This window comes from Leucopleurus acutus (genome assembly GCF_964270905.1).
Source record: "Leucopleurus acutus genome assembly, contig: HAP1_SCAFFOLD_29, whole genome shotgun sequence".
In the NCBI taxonomy this organism is placed as follows: domain Eukaryota; kingdom Metazoa; phylum Chordata; class Mammalia; order Artiodactyla; family Delphinidae; genus Leucopleurus; species Leucopleurus acutus.
In genome coordinates this window covers 1,614,293-1,630,406 of record NW_028139225.1, presented here as the reverse complement: position 1 = coordinate 1,630,406, position 16,114 = coordinate 1,614,293, and the positions used below count along the sequence as shown (strand labels likewise).

Below are 16,114 nucleotides of genomic sequence, written 5' to 3'. Positions count from 1 at the left end.
CCTTTAACCACCTGTTTGGCCCAGTTTGCAATTTCTGCGGAAGATGAACAGGAATAGGGAGAACCAAAGAGAGACTAGCTGGAGGTGTCTGGACGCGCAAAATTTAACTCTCATATCCCACCAGGAAGAGGAATTAACCAAAGGCTCAGCGTGCCGTGCCGGAACCAGATTAGGGCCTGAAGCAATCCTGCGGTGTTGCGGCCAGCTCACAAGAAAGCGAGTTGAAGAAAGGAGCTCAGGGGCACTGTAATTCACAAACCTGCAGAGTTATAAATGACAGCTATCGTCCAAAAATATACTGAAGTAAGGCTGCCAAGAGGACTTGAAAGCGGGGCAGAATTGCAGGAAACCGATTTCAGGAGGTAGACTGGAATTGCATTTAAAGCATAGGAAAAGAGGCAGAACGTCCACAATGATGCACTTGGCCAAAAAGGACGTATGCGTTTTTTCCTGAATATATTCAGGAAAAAACGCATACGCCCTTTTTGGCCAACCAAGCAAGCTTGCAAAGGAAATCTGCACTACAATGAAGTCTCACTTACCCCGGTCAAAAGGGCCACCTGAAAAAAGTGTAAAATCCAGAAAGGCAGGACAGGCCATGGAGAACTGGGAGCCTTGTTATGCTGATGGGCGGGATGTAAATTGCCAACAGCCACTCCAGAGAAGTGTATGGTGATTCCTGAAACATCTAAAAAACAAAGCAACAGAGCCTAGGGCACTTCCACTTATGGTCCTATAGTTTAGGGAAATTAAAATCAAAAAGACACAGCCACCCCAAAGTTTGGGACGGCTGTGTTTACAAGAACTTCATTTACGGTACAAGTTCAATATCACAGAAAGTGAAAAATGGATAAAGAAGTTGTGGTACTTACGTACAATGCAATATCACTCAGCAATGAAATCTATGTCATCAGGCCCGTAGCAGCATAATGAGTGGATTCAGGTATGATGATTCTAACTGAAATAAGTCACACAGAAAAAGAAACATCATAAGATATCACTAATACACGGAATGTAAACTTGGCTACAGAGGAACTGGATTACAAAACAGAACAGGGTCTCAAATGTAGAAAACCAACTTATGCTTGCTTAAGGGGAAAGGTGAGTTGGGGTGCTGCATAAAACCAGAGATTTAAATGAACACAGATAAAGTTCCTTAAGCCAAATATGGAATAGACAAGAACTACTCCTTGCTCAACGAAATGGACTCAACACCCCATATTAAACGCCTAAGAATGTACCTGACTAGTAAGTATCTTAAAACCTATGAATTGCTATGTCTCTGAAACAAAATCAAGCGTGTGTACAGGGGCATAAACGCAGCAGTGATAGGATTGGAGAGGTTCGGTGAGCAAATGAAGACCCTTTGAAGTCATATTGCATGGTACCCATTCCACGGGTCTCAACTCTCCAGGTTTAAGGGATTCTGCCTTCAGGTAAAACATGCACGTGGAACCCAGAGTATGATCACCCGTGTGATCGGTTGACATGTTCCAATATGTCTCAGTTCTCGTCCCCTGGTACTCGGGTGCAACATTCCAGACGCTTTACTAACACTCTCCCGACTTGGAGAGTCAGTGCCTTTAACCTCCTGTTTGGCCCAGTTTGCAATTTCTGCGGAAGATGAACAGGAATAGGGAGAACCAATGAGAGACTAGCTGGAGGTGTCTGGACGGGCAAATTTAACTCTCATTTCCCACCAGGAAGAGGAATTAACCAAAGGCTCAGCGTGCCGTGCCGGAACCAGATTAGGGCCTGAAGCAATCCTGCGGTGTTGCGGCCAGCTCACAAGAAAGCGAGTTGAAGAAAGGAGCTCAGGGGCACTGTAATTCACAAACCTGCAGAGTTATAAATGACAGCTATCGTCCAAAAATATACTGAAGTAAGGCTGCCAAGAGGACTTGAAAGCGGGGCAGAATTGCAGGAAACCGATTTCAGGAGGTAGACTGGAATTGCATTTAAAGCATAGGAAAAGAGGCAGAACGTCCACAATGATGCACTTGGCCAAAAAGGGCGTATGCGTTTTTTCCTGAATATATTCAGGAAAAAACGCATACGCCCTTTTTGGCCAACCAAGCAAGCTTGCAAAGGAAATCTGCACTACAATGAAGTCTCACTTCCCCCCGGTCAAAAGGGCCATCTGAAAAAAGTGTAAAATACAGAAAGGCAGGACAGGCCATGGAGAACTGGGAGCCTTGTTATGCTGATGGGCGGGATGTAAATTGCCAAGAGCCACTCGGGAGAGGTGTATGGTGTTTCCTGAAACATCTAAAAAACAAAGCAACAGAGCCTAGGGCACTTCCACTTATGGTCCTATAGCTTAGGGAAATTAAAATCAAAAAGACACAGCCACCCCAAAGTTTGGGACGGCTCTGTTTACAAGAACCTCGTTTACGGTACAAGTTCAATATCGCAGAAAGTGAAAAATGGATAAAGAAGTTGTGGTACTTACGTACAATGCAATATCACTCAGCAATGAAATCTATGTCATCAGGCCCGTAGCAGCATAATGAGTGGATTCAGGTATGATGATTCTAACTGAAATAAGTCACACAGAAAAAGAAACATCATAAGATATCACTAATACACGGAATGTAAACTTGGCTACACAGGAACTGGATTACAAAACAGAACAGGGTCTCAAATTTAGAAAACCAACTTATGCTTGCTTAAGGGGAAAGGTGAGTTGGGGTGCTGCATAAAACCAGAGATTGAAATGAGCACAGATAAAGTTCCTTAAGCCAAATATGGAATAGACAAGAACTACTCCTTGCTCAACGAAATGGACTCAACACCCCATATTAAACGCCTAAGAATGTACCTGACTAGTAAGTATCTTAAAACCTATGGATTGCTATGTCTCTGAAAGAAAATCAAGCGTGTGTACAGGGGCATAAACGCAGCAGTGATAGGATTGGAGAGGTTCGGTGAGCAAATGAAGACCCTTTGAAGTCATATTGCATGGTACCCATTCCACGGGACTCAACTCTCCAGGTTTAAGGGATTCTGCCTTCAGGTAAAACATGCACGTGGAACCCAGAGTATGATCAACCGTGTGGTCGGGAGACATGTTCCAATATGTCTCAGTTCTCGTCCCCTGGTACTCGGGTGCAACATTCCAGACGCTTTACTAACACTCTCCCGACGTGGAGAGTCAGTGCCTTTAACCTCCTGTTTGGCCCATTTGCAATTTCTGAGGAAGATGAACAGGAATAGGGAGAACCAATGAGAGACTAGGTGGAGGTTTCTGGACGGGCAAATTTAACTCTCATTTCCCACCAGGAAGAGGAATTAACCAAAGGCTCAGCGAGCCGTGCCGGAACCAGATTAGGGCCTGAAGCAATCCTGCGGTGTTGCGGCCAGCTCACAAGAAAGCGAGTTGAAGAAAGGAGCTCAGGGGCACTGTAATTCACAAACCTGCAGAGTTATAAATGACAGCTATCGTCCAAAAATATACTGAAGTAAGGCTGCCAAGAGGACTTGAAAGCGGGGCAGAATTGCAGGAAACCGATTTCAGCAGGTAGACCGGAATTGCATTTAAAGCACAGGAAAAGAGGCAGAACGTCCACAATGATGCACTTGGCCAAAAAGGGCGTATGCGTTTTTTCCTGAATATATTCAGGAAAAAACGCATACGCCCTTTTTGGCCAACCAAGCAAGCTTGCAAAGGAAATCTGCACTACAATGAAGTCTCACTTCCCACCGGTCAAAAGGGCCATCTGAAAAAAGTGTAAAATCCAGAAAGGCAGGACAGGCCATGGAGAACTGGGAGCCTTGTTATGCTGATGGGCGGGATGTAAATTGCCAAGAGCCACTCGGGAGAGGTGTATGGTGTTTCCTGAAACATCTAAAAAACAAAGCAACAGAGCCTAGGGCACTTCCACTTATGGTCCTATAGCTTAGGGAAATTAAAATCAAAAAGACACAGCCACCCCAAAGTTTGGGACGGCTCTGTTTACAAGAACCTCGTTTACGGTACAAGTTCAATATCGCAGAAAGTGAAAAATGGATAAAGAAGTTGTGGTACTTACATACAATGCAATATCACTCAGCAATGAAATCTATGTCATCAGGCCCGTAGCAGCATAATGAGTGGATTCAGGTATGATGATTCTAACTGAAATAAGTCACACAGAAAAAGAAACATCATAAGATATCACTAATACATGGGATGTAAACTTGGCTACACAGGAACTGGATTACAAAACAGAACAGGGTCTCAAATTTAGAAAACCAACTTATGCTTGCTTAAGGGGAAAGGTGAGTTGGGGTGCTGCATCAAACCAGAGATTGAAATGAGCACAGATAAAGTTCCTTAAGCCAAATATGGAATAGACAAGAACTACTCCTTGCTCAACGAAATGGACTCAACACCCCATATTAAACGCCTAAGAATGTACCTGACTAGTAAGTATCTTAAAACCTATGGAATGCTATGTGTCTGAAAGAAAGTCAAGCGTGTGTACAGGGGCATAAACGTAGCAGTGATAGGATTGGAGAGGTTTGGTGAGCAAATGAAGACCCTTTGAAGTCATATTGCATGGTACCCATTCCACGGGACTCAACTCTCCAGGTTTAAGGGATTCTGCCTTCAGGTAAAACATGCACATGGAACCCAGAGTATGATCAACCGTGTGGTCGGGAGACATGTTCCAATATGTCTCAGTTCTCGTCCCCTGGTACTCGGGTGCAACATTCCAGACGCTTTACTAACACTCTCCCGACGTGGAGAGTCAGTGCCTTTAACCTCCTGTTTGGCCCATTTGCAATTTCTGAGGAAGATGAACAGGAATAGGGAGAACCAATGAGAGACTAGGTGGAGGTGTCTGGACGGGCAAATTTAACTCTCATTTCCCACCAGGAAGAGGAATTAACCAAAGGCTCAGCGAGCCGTGCCGGAACCAGATTAGGGCCTGAAGCAATCCTGCGGTGTTGCGGCCAGCTCACAAGAAAGCGAGTTGAAGAAAGGAGCTCAGGGGCACTGTAATTCACAAACCTGCAGAGTTATAAATGACAGCTATCGTCCAAAAATATACTGAAGTAAGGCTGCCAAGAGGACTTGAAAGCGGGGCAGAATTGCAGGAAACCGATTTCAGGAGGTAGACTGGAATTGCATTTAAAGCATAGGAAAAGAGGCAGAACGTCCACAATGATGCACTTGGCCAAAAAGGGCGTATGCGTTTTTTCCTGAATATATTCAGGAAAAAACGCATACGCCCTTTTTGGCCAACCAAGCAAGCTTGCAAAGGAAATCTGCACTACAATGAAGTCTCACTTCCCCCTGGTCAAAAGGGCCATCTGAAAAAAGTGTAAAATCCAGAAAGGCAGGACAGGCCATGGAGAACTGGGAGCCTTGTTATGCTGATGGGCGGGATGTAAATTGCCAAGAGCCACTCCGGAGAGTTGTATGGTGTTTCCTGAAACATCTGAAAAACAAAGCAACAGAGCCTAGGGCACTTCCACTTATGGTCCTATAGCTTAGGGAAATTAAAATCAAAAAGACACAGCCACCCCAAAGTTTGGGATGGCTCTGTTTACAAGAAGGTTGTTTACGGTACAAGTTCAATATCACAGAAAGTGAAAAATGGATAAAGAAGTTGTGGTACTTAGATACAATGCAATATCACTCAGCAATGAAATCTATGTCATCAGGCCCATAGGAGCATAATGAGTGGATTCAGGTATGATGATTCTAACTGAAATAAGTCACACAGAAAAAGAAACATCATAAGATATCACTAATACACGGAATGTAAACTTGGCTACACAGGAACTGGATTACAAAACAGAACAGGGTCTCAAATTTAGAAAACCAACTTATGCTTGCTTAAGAGGAAAGGTGAGTTGGGGTGCTGCATAAAACAAGAGATTGAAATGAGCACAGATAAAGTTTCTTAAGCCAAATATGGAATAGACAAGAACTACTCCTTGCTCAACGAAATGGACTCAACACTCCATATTAAACGCCTAAGAATGTACCTGACTAGTAAGTATCTTAAAACCTATGGATTGCTATGTCTCTGAAAGAAAATCAAGCGTGTGTACAGGGACATAAACGCAGCAGTGATAGGATTGGAGAGGTTCGGTGAGCAAATGAAGACCCTTTGAAGTCATATTGCATGGTACCCATTCCACGGGTCTCAACTCTCCAGGTTTAAGGGATTCTGCCTTCAGGTAAAACATGCACGTGGAACCCAGAGTATGATCAACCGTGTGATCGGGAGACATGTTCCAATATGTCTCAGTTCTCGTCCCCTGGTACTCGGGTGCAACATTCCAGACGCTTTACTAACACTCTCCCGACTTGGAGAGTCAGTGCCTTTAACCTCCTGTTTGGCCCATTTGCAATTTCTGAGGAAGATGAACAGGAATAGGGAGAACCAATGAGATTCTAGGTGGAGGTGTCTGGACGGGCAAATTTAACTCTCATTTCCCACCAGGAAGAGGAATTAACCAAAGGCTCAGCGTGCCGTGCCGGAACCAGATTAGGGCCTGAAGCAATCCTGCGGTGTTGCGGCCAGCTCACAAGAAAGCGAGTTGAAGAAAGGAGCTCAGGGGCACTGTAATTCACAAACCTGCAGAGTTATAAATGACAGCTATCGTCCAAAAATATACTGAAGTAAGGCTGCCAAGAGGACTTGAAAGCGGGGCAGAATTGCAGGAAACCGATTTCAGGAGGTAGACTGGAATTGCATTTAAAGCATAGGAAAAGAGGCAGAACGTCCACAATGATGCACTTGGCCAAAAAGGGCGTAGGCGTTTTTTCCTGAATATATTCAGGAAAAAACGCATACGCCCTTTTTGGCCAACCAAGCAAGCTTGCAAAGGAAATCTGCACTACAATGAAGTCTCACTTCCCCCCGGTCAAAAGGGCCATCTGAAAAAAGTGTAAAATCCAGAAAGGCAGGACAGGCCATGGAGAACTGGGAGCCTTGTTATGCTGATGGGCGGGATGTAAATTGCCAAGAGCCACTCGGGAGAGGTGTATGGTGTTTCCTGAAACATCTAAAAAACAAAGCAACAGAGCCTAGGGCACTTCCACTTATGGTCCTATAGCTTAGGGAAATTAAAATCAAAAAGACACAGCCACCCCAAAGTTTGGACGGCTCTGTTTACAAGAACCTCGTTTACGGTACAAGTTCAATATCGCAGAAAGTGAAAAATGGATAAAGAAGTTGTGGTACTTACGTACAATGCAATATCACTCAGCAATGAAATCTATGTCATCAGGCCCGTAGCAGCATAATGAGTGGATTCAGGTATGATGATTCTAACTGAAATAAGTCACACAGAAAAAGAAACATCATAAGATATCACTAATACATGGGATGTAAACTTGGCTACACAGGAACTGGATTACAAAACAGAACAGGGTCTCAAATTTAGAAAACCAACTTATGCTTGCTTAAGGGGAAAGGTGAGTTGGGGTGCTGCATAAAACAAGAGATTGAAATGAGCACAGATAAAGTTCCTTAAGCCAAATATGGAATAGACAAGAACTACTCCTTGCTCAACGAAATGGACTCAACACTCCATATTAAACGCCTAAGAATGTACCTGACTAGTAAGTATCTTAAAACCTATGGATTGCTATGTCTCTGAAAGAAAATCAAGCGTGTGTACAGGGACATAAACGCAGCAGTGATAGGATTGGAGAGGTTCGGTGAGCAAATGAAGACCCTTTGAAGTCATATTGCATGGTACCCATTCCACGGGTCTCAACTCTCCAGGTTTAAGGGATTCTTCCTTCAGCTAAAACATGCACGTGGAACCCAGAGTATGATCAACCGTGTGATCGGGAGACGTGTTCCAATATGTCTCAGTTCTCGTCCCCTGGTACTCGGGTGCAACATTCCAGACGCTTTAATAACACTCTCCCGACTTGGAGAGTCAGTGCCTTTAACCACCTGTTTGGCCCAGTTTGCAATTTCTGCGGAAGATGAACAGGAATAGGGAGAACCAAAGAGAGACTAGCTGGAGGTGTCTGGACGCGCGAAATTTAACTCTCATATCCCACCAGGAAGAGGAATTAACCAAAGGCTCAGCGTGCCGTGCCGGAACCAGATTAGGGCCTGAAGCAATCCTGCGGTGTTGCGGCCAGCTCACAATAAAGCGAGTTGAAGAAAGGAGCTCAGGGGCACTGTAATTCACAAACCTGCAGAGTTATAAATGACAGCTATCGTCCAAAAATATACTGAAGTAAGGCTGCCAAGAGGACTTGAAAGTGGGGCAGAATTGCAGGAAACCGATTTCAGGAGGTAGACTGGAATTGCATTTAAAGCATAGGAAAAGAGGCAGAACGTCCACAATGATGCACTTGGCCAAAAAGGACGTATGTGTTTTTTCCTGAATATATTCAGGAAAAAACGCATACGCCCTTTTTGGCCAACCAAGCAAGCTTGCAAAGGAAATCTGCACTACAATGAAGTCTCACTTCCCCCCGGTCAAAAGGGCCACCTGAAAAAAGTGTAAAATCCAGAAAGGCAGGACAGGCCATGGAGAACTGGGAGCCTTGTTATGCTGATGGGCGGGATGTAAATTGCCAACAGCCACTCCAGAGAAGTGTATGGTGATTCCTGAAACATCTAAAAAACAAAGCAACAGAGCCTAGGGCACTTCCACTTATGGTCCTATAGTTTAGGGAAATTAAAATCAAAAAACACAGCCACCCCAAAGTTTGGGACGGCTCTGTTTACAAGAACTTCATTTACGGTACAAGTTCAATATCACAGAAAGTGAAAAATGGATAAAGAAGTTGTGGAACTTACGTACAATGCAATATCACTCAGCAATGAAATCTATGTCATCAGGCCCATAGCAGCATAATGAGTGGATTCAGGTATGATGATTCTAACTGAAATAAGTCACACAGAAAAAGAAACATCATAAGATATCACTAATACACGGAATGTAAACTTGGCTACACAGGAACTGGATTACAAAACAGAACAGGGTCTCAAATTTAGAAAACCTACTTATGCTTGCTTAAGGGGAAAGGTGAGTTGGGGTGCTGCATAAAACCTGAGATTGAAATGAGCACAGATAAAGTTCCTTAAGCCAAATAAGGAATAGACAAGAGCTACTCCTTGCTCAACGAAATGGACTCAACACCCCATATTAAACGCCTAAGAATGTACCTGACTACTAAGTATCTTAAAACCTATGGATTGCTATGTCTCTGAAAGAAAATCAAGCGTGTGTACAGGGGCATAAACGCAGCAGTGATAGGATTGGAGAGGTTCGGTGAGCAAATGAAGACCCTTTGAAGTCATATTGCATGGTACCCATTCCACGGGTCTCAACTCTCCAGGTTTAAGGGATTCTTCCTTCAGCTAAAACATGCACGTGGAACCCAGAGTATGATCAACCGTGTGATCGGGAGACGTGTTCCAATATGTCTCAGTTCTCGTCCCCTGGTACTCGGGTGCAACATTCCAGACGCTTTAATAACACTCTCCCGACTTGGAGAGTCAGTGCCTTTAACCACCTGTTTGGCCCAGTTTGCAATTTCTGCGGAAGATGAACAGGAATAGGGAGAACCAAAGAGAGACTAGCTGGAGGTGTATGGACGCGCAAAATTTAACTCTCATTTCCCACCAGGAAGAGGAATTAACCAAAGGCTCAGCGTGCCGTGCCGGAACCAGATTAGGGCCTGAAGCAATCCTGCGGTGATGCGGCCAGCTCACAAGAAAGCGAGTTGAAGAAAGGAGCTCAGGGGCACTGTAATTCACAAACCTGCAGAGTTATAAATGACAGCTATCGTCAAAAAATATACTGAAGTAAGGCTGCCAAGAGGACTTGAAAGCGGGGCAGAAGTGCAGGAAACCGATTTCAGGAGGTAGACTGGAATTGCATTTAAAGCATAGGAAAAGAGGCAGAACGTCCACAATGATGCACTTGGCCAAAAAGGACGTATGCGTTTTTTCCTGAATATATTCAGGAAAAAACGCATACGCCCTTTTTGGCCAACCAAGCAAGCTTGCAAAGGAAATCTGCACTACAATGAAGTCTCACTTCCCCCCGGTCAAAAGGGCCATCTGAAAAAAGTGTAAAATCCAGAAAGGCAGGACAGGCCATGGAGAACTGGGAGCCTTGTTATGCTGATGGGCGGGATGTAAATTGCCAACAGCCACTCCAGAGAAGTGTATGGTGATTCCTGAAACATCTAAAAAACAAAGCAACAGAGCCTAGGGCACTTCCACTTATGGTCCTATAGTTTAGGGAAATTAAAATCAAAAAGACACAGCCACCCCAAAGTTTGGGACGGCTCTGTTTACAAGAACCTCGTTTACGGTACAAGTTCAATATCGCAGAAAGTGAAAAATGGATAAAGAAGTTGTGGTACTTACGTACAATGCAATATCACTCAGCAATGAAATCTATGTCATCAGGCCCTTAGCAGCATAATGAGTGGATTCAGGTATGATGATTCTAACTGAAATAAGTCACACAGAAAAAGAAACATCATAAGATATCACTAATACACGGAATGTAAACTTGGCTACACAGGAACTGGATTACAAAACAGAACAGGGTCTCAAATTTAGAAAACCAACTTATGCTTGCTTAAGGGGAAAGGTGAGTTGGGGTGCTGCATAAAACCAGAGATTGAAATGAGCACAGATAAAGTTCCTTAAGCCAAATATGGAATAGACAAGAACTACTCCTTGCTCAACGAAATGGACTCAACACCCCATATTAAACGCCTAAGAATGTACCTGACTAGTAAGTATCTTAAAACCTATGGATTGCTATGTCTCTGAAAGAAAATCAAGCGTGTGTACAGGGGCATAAACGCAGCAGTGATAGGATTGGAGAGGTTCGGTGAGCAAATGAAGACCCTTTGAAGTCATATTGCATGGTACCCATTCCACGGGACTCAACTCTCCAGGTTTAAGGGATTCTGCCTTCAGGTAAAACATGCACGTGGAACCCAGAGTATGATCAACCGTGTGGTCGGGAGACATGTTCCAATATGTCTCAGTTCTCGTCCCCTGGTACTCGGGTGCAACATTCCAGACGCTTTACTAACACTCTCCCGACGTGGAGAGTCAGTGCCTTTAACCTCCTGTTTGGCCCATTTGCAATTTCTGAGGAAGATGAACAGGAATAGGGAGAACCAATGAGAGACTAGCTGGAGGTGTCTGGACGGGCAAATTTAACTCTCATTTCCCACCAGGAAGAGGAATTAACCAAAGGCTCAGCGTGCCGTGCCGGAACCAGATTAGGGCCTGAAGCAATGCTGCGGTGTTCCGGCCAGCTCCCATGAAAGCGAGTTGAAAAAAGGAGCTCAGGGGCACTGTAATTCACAAACCTGCAGAGTTATAAATGACAGCTATCGTCCAAAAATATACTGAAGTAAGGCTGCCAAGAGGACTTGAAAGCGGGGCAGAATTGCAGGAAACCGATTTCAGCAGGTAGACCGGAATTGCATTTAAAGCATAGGAAAAGAGGCAGAACGTCCACAATGATGCACTTGGCCAAAAAGGGCGTATGCGTTTTTTCCTGAATATATTCAGGAAAAAACGCATACGCCCTTTTTGGCCAACCAAGCAAGCTTGCAAAGGAAATCTGCACTACAATGAAGTCTCACTTACCCCCGGTCAAAAGGGCCATCTGAAAAAAGTGTAAAATCCAGAAAGGCAGGACAGGCCATGGAGAACTGGGAGCCTTGTTATGCTGATGGGCGGGATGTAAATTGCCAACAGCCACTCGGGATAGGTGTATGGTGCTTCCTGAAACATCTAAAAAACATAGCAGCGGAGCCTAGGGCACTTCCACTTATGGTCCTATAGCTTAGGGAAATTAAAATCAAAAAGACACAGCCACCACAAAGTTTGGGACGGCTCTGTTTACAAGAACCTCGTTTACGGTACAAGTTCAATATCGCAGGAAGTGAAAAATGGATAAAGAAGTTGTGGTACTTACGTACAATGCAATATCACTCAGCAATGAAATCTATGTCATCAGGCCCGTAGCAGCAAAATGAGTGGATTCAGGTATGATGATTCTAACTGAAATAAGTCACACAGAAAAAGAAACATCATAAGATATCACTAATACACGGAATGTAAACTTGGCTACACAGGAACTGGATTACAAAACAGAACAGGGTCTCAAATTTAGAAAACCTACTTATGCTTGCTTAAGGGGAAAGGTGAGTTGGGGTGCTGCATAAAACCTGAGATTGAAATGAGCACAGATAAAGTTCCTTAAGCCAAATAAGGAATAGACAAGAGCTACTCCTTGCTCAACGAAATGGACTCAACACCCCATATTAAACGCCTAAGAATGTACCTGACTAGTAAGTATCTTAAAACCTATGGATTGCTATGTCTCTGAAACAAAATCAAGCGTGTGTACAGGGGCATAAACGCAGCAGTGATAGGATTGGAGAGGTTCGGTGAGCAAATGAAGACCCTTTGAAGTCATATTGCATGGTACTCATTCCACGGGACTCAACTCTCCAGGTTTAAGGGATTCTGCCTTCAGGTAAAACATGCACATGGAACCCAGAGTATGATCAACCGTGTGGTCGGGAGACATGTTCCAATATGTCTCAGTTCTCGTCCCCTGGTACTCGGGTGCAACATTCCAGACGCTTTACTAACACTCTCCCGACGTGGAGAGTCAGTGCCTTTAACCTCCTGTTTGGCCCATTTGCAATTTCTGAGGAAGATGAACAGGAATAGGGAGAACCAATGAGAGACTAGGTGGAGGTGTCTGGACGGGCAAATTTAACTCTCATTTCCCACCAGGAAGAGGAATTAACCAAAGGCTCAGCGTGCCGTGCCGGAACCAGATTAGGGCCTGAAGCAATCCTGCGGTGTTGCGGCCAGCTCACAAGAAAGCGAGTTGAAGAAAGGAGCTCAGGGGCACTGTAATTCACAAACCTGCAGAGTTATAAATGACAGCTATCGTCCAAAAATATACTGAAGTAAGGCTGCCAAGAGGACTTGAAAGCGGGGCAGAATTGCAGGAAACCGATTTCAGGAGGTAGACTGGAATTGCATTTAAAGCATAGGAAAAGAGGCAGAACGTCCACAATGATGCACTTGGCCAAAAAGGGCGTATGCATTTTTTCCTGAATATATTCAGGAAAAAACGCATACGCACTTTTTGGCCAACCAAGCAAGCTTGCAAAGGAAATCTGCACTACAATGAAGTCTCACTTCCCACCGGTCAAAAGGGCCATCTGAAAAAAGTGTAAAATCCAGAAAGGCAGGACAGGCCATGGAGAACTGGGAGCCTTGTTATGCTGATGGGCGGGATGTAAATTGCCAACAGCCACTCGGGAGAGGTGTATGGTGTTTCCTGAAACATCTAAAAAACAAAGCAACAGAGCCTAGGGCACTTCCACTTATGGTCCTATAGCTTAGGGAAATTAAAATCAAAAAGACACAGCCACCCCAAAGTTTGGGACGGCTCTGTTTACAAGAACCTCGTTTACGGTACAAGTTCAATATCGCAGAAAGTGAAAAATGGATAAAGAAGTTGTGGTACTTACGTACAATGCAATATCACTCAGCAATGAAATCTATGTCATCAGGCCCGTAGCAGCATAATGAGTGGATTCAGGTATGATGATTCTAACTGAAATAAGTCACACAGAAAAAGAAATATCATAAGATATCACTAATACACGGAATGTAAACTTGGCTATACAGGAACTGGATTACAAAACAGAACAGGGTCTCAAATTTAGAAAACCAACTTATGCTTGCTTAAGGGGAAAGGTGAGTTGGGGTGCTGCATAAAACCAGAGATTGAAATGAGCACAGATAAAGTTCCTTAAGCCAAATATGGAATAGACAAGAACTACTCCTTGCTCAACGAAATGGACTCAACACCCCATATTAAACGCCTAAGAATGTACCTGACTAGTAAGTATCTTAAAACCTATGGATTGCTATGTCTCTGAAAGAAAATCAAGCGTGTGTACAGGGGCATAAAAGCAGCAGTGATAGGATTGGAGAGGTTCGGTGAGCAAATGAAGACCCTTTGAAGTCATATTGCATGGTACCCATTCCACGGGTCTCAACTCTCCAGGTTTAAGGGATTCTTCCTTCAGCTAAAACATGCACGTGGAACCCAGAGTATGATCAACCGTGTGATCGGGAGACGTGTTCCAATATGTCTCAGTTCTCGTCCCCTGGTACTCGGGTGCAACATTCCAGACGCTTTAATAACACTCTCCCGACTTGGAGAGTCTGTGCCTTTAACCACCTGTTTGGCCCAGTTTGCAATTTCTGCGGAAGATGAACAGGAGTAGGGAGAACCAAAGAGAGACTAGCTGGAGGTGTCTGGACGCGCAAAATTTAACTCTCATATCCCACCAGGAAGAGGAATTAACCAAAGGCTCAGCGTGCCGTGCCGGAACCAGATTAGGGCCTGAAGCAATCCTGCGGTGTTGCGGCCAGCTCACAATAAAGCGAGTTGAAGAAAGGAGCTCAGGGGCACTGTAATTCACAAACCTGCAGAGTTATAAATGACAGCTATCGTCCAAAAATATACTGAAGTAAGGCTGCCAAGAGGACTTGAAAGCGGGGCAGAATTGCAGGAAACCGATTTCAGGAGGTAGACTGGAATTGCATTTAAAGCATAGGAAAAGAGGCAGAACGTCCACAATGATGCACTTGGCCAAAAAGGACGTATGCGTTTTTTCCTGAATATATTCAGGAAAAAACGCATACGCACTTTTTGGCCAACCAAGCAAGCTTGCAAAGGAAATCTGCACTACAATGAAGTCTCACTTCCCCCCGGTCAAAAGGGCCATCTGAAAAAAGTGTAAAATCCAGAAAGGCAGGACAGGCCATGGAGAACTGGGAGCCTTGTTATGCTGATGGGCGGGATGTAAATTGCCAACAGCCACTCCAGAGAAGTGTATGGTGATTCCTGAAACATCTAAAAAACAAAGCAACAGAGCCTAGGGCACTTCCACTTATGGTCCTATAGTTTAGGGAAATTAAAATCAAAAAGACACAGCCACCCCAAAGTTTGGGACGGCTCTGTTTACAAGAACTTCATTTACGGTACAAGTTCAATATCACAGAAAGTGAAAAATGGATAAAGAAGTTGTGGAACTTACGTACAATGCAATATCACTCAGCAATGAAATCTATGTCATCAGGCCCGTAGCAGCATAATGAGTGGATTCAGGTATGATGATTCTAACTGAAATAAGTCACACAGAAAAAGAAACATCATAAGATATCACTAATACACGGAATGTAAACTTGGCTACACAGGAACTGGATTACAAAACAGAACAGGGTCTCAAATTTAGAAAACCTACTTATGCTTGCTTAAGGGGAAAGGTGAGTTGGGGTGCTGCATAAAACCTGAGATTGAAATGAGCACAGATAAAGTTCCTTAAGCCAAATAAGGAATAGACAAGAGCTACTCCTTGCTCAACGAAATGGACTCAACACCCCATATTAAACGCCTAAGAATGTACCTGACTAGTAAGTATCTTAAAACCTATGGATTGCTATGTCTCTGAAACAAAATCAAGCGTGTGTACAGGGGCATAAACGCAGCAGTGATAGGATTGGAGAGGTTCGGTGAGCAAATGAAGACCCTTTGAAGTCATATTGCATGGTACCCATTCCACGGGTCTCAACTCTCCAGGTTTAAGGGATTCTTCCTTCAGCTAAAACATGCACGTGGAACCCAGAGTATGATCAACCGTGTGATCGGGAGACGTGTTCCAATATGTCTCAGATCTCGTCCCCTGGTACTCGGGTGCAACATTCCAGACGCTTTAATAACACTCTCCCGACTTGGAGAGTCAGTGCCTTTAACCACCTGTTTGGCCCAGTTTGCAATTTCTGCGGAAGATGAACAGGAATAGGGAGAACCAAAGAGAGACTAGCTGGAGGTGTCTGGACGCGCAAAATTTAACTCTCATATCCCACCAGGAAGAGGAATTAACCAAAGGCTCAGCGTGCCGTGCCGGAACCAGATTAGGGCCTGAAGCAATCCTGCGGTGTTGCGGCCAGCTCACAAGAAAGCGAGTTGAAGAAAGGAGCTCAGGGGCACTGTAATTCACAAACCTGCAGAGTTATAAATGACAGCTATCGTCCAAAAATATACTGAAGTAAGGCTGCCAAGA

The 16,114-nt window shown here is 44.2% G+C and overlaps 1 long non-coding RNA gene across 1 annotated transcript in view; it reads right to left on the bottom strand.

Annotated features, from left to right (window-relative positions):
- Positions 1 to 16,114, bottom strand: part of LOC309978915 — a 988,171-nt gene that overhangs the window by 849,059 nt on the left and 122,998 nt on the right. Inside the window, exon 2 of the long non-coding RNA XR_014327153.1 lies at positions 10,350 to 10,435. This is a non-coding gene — a long non-coding RNA (uncharacterized lncRNA). The remainder of the gene's footprint in view (positions 1 to 10,349; positions 10,436 to 16,114) is intronic.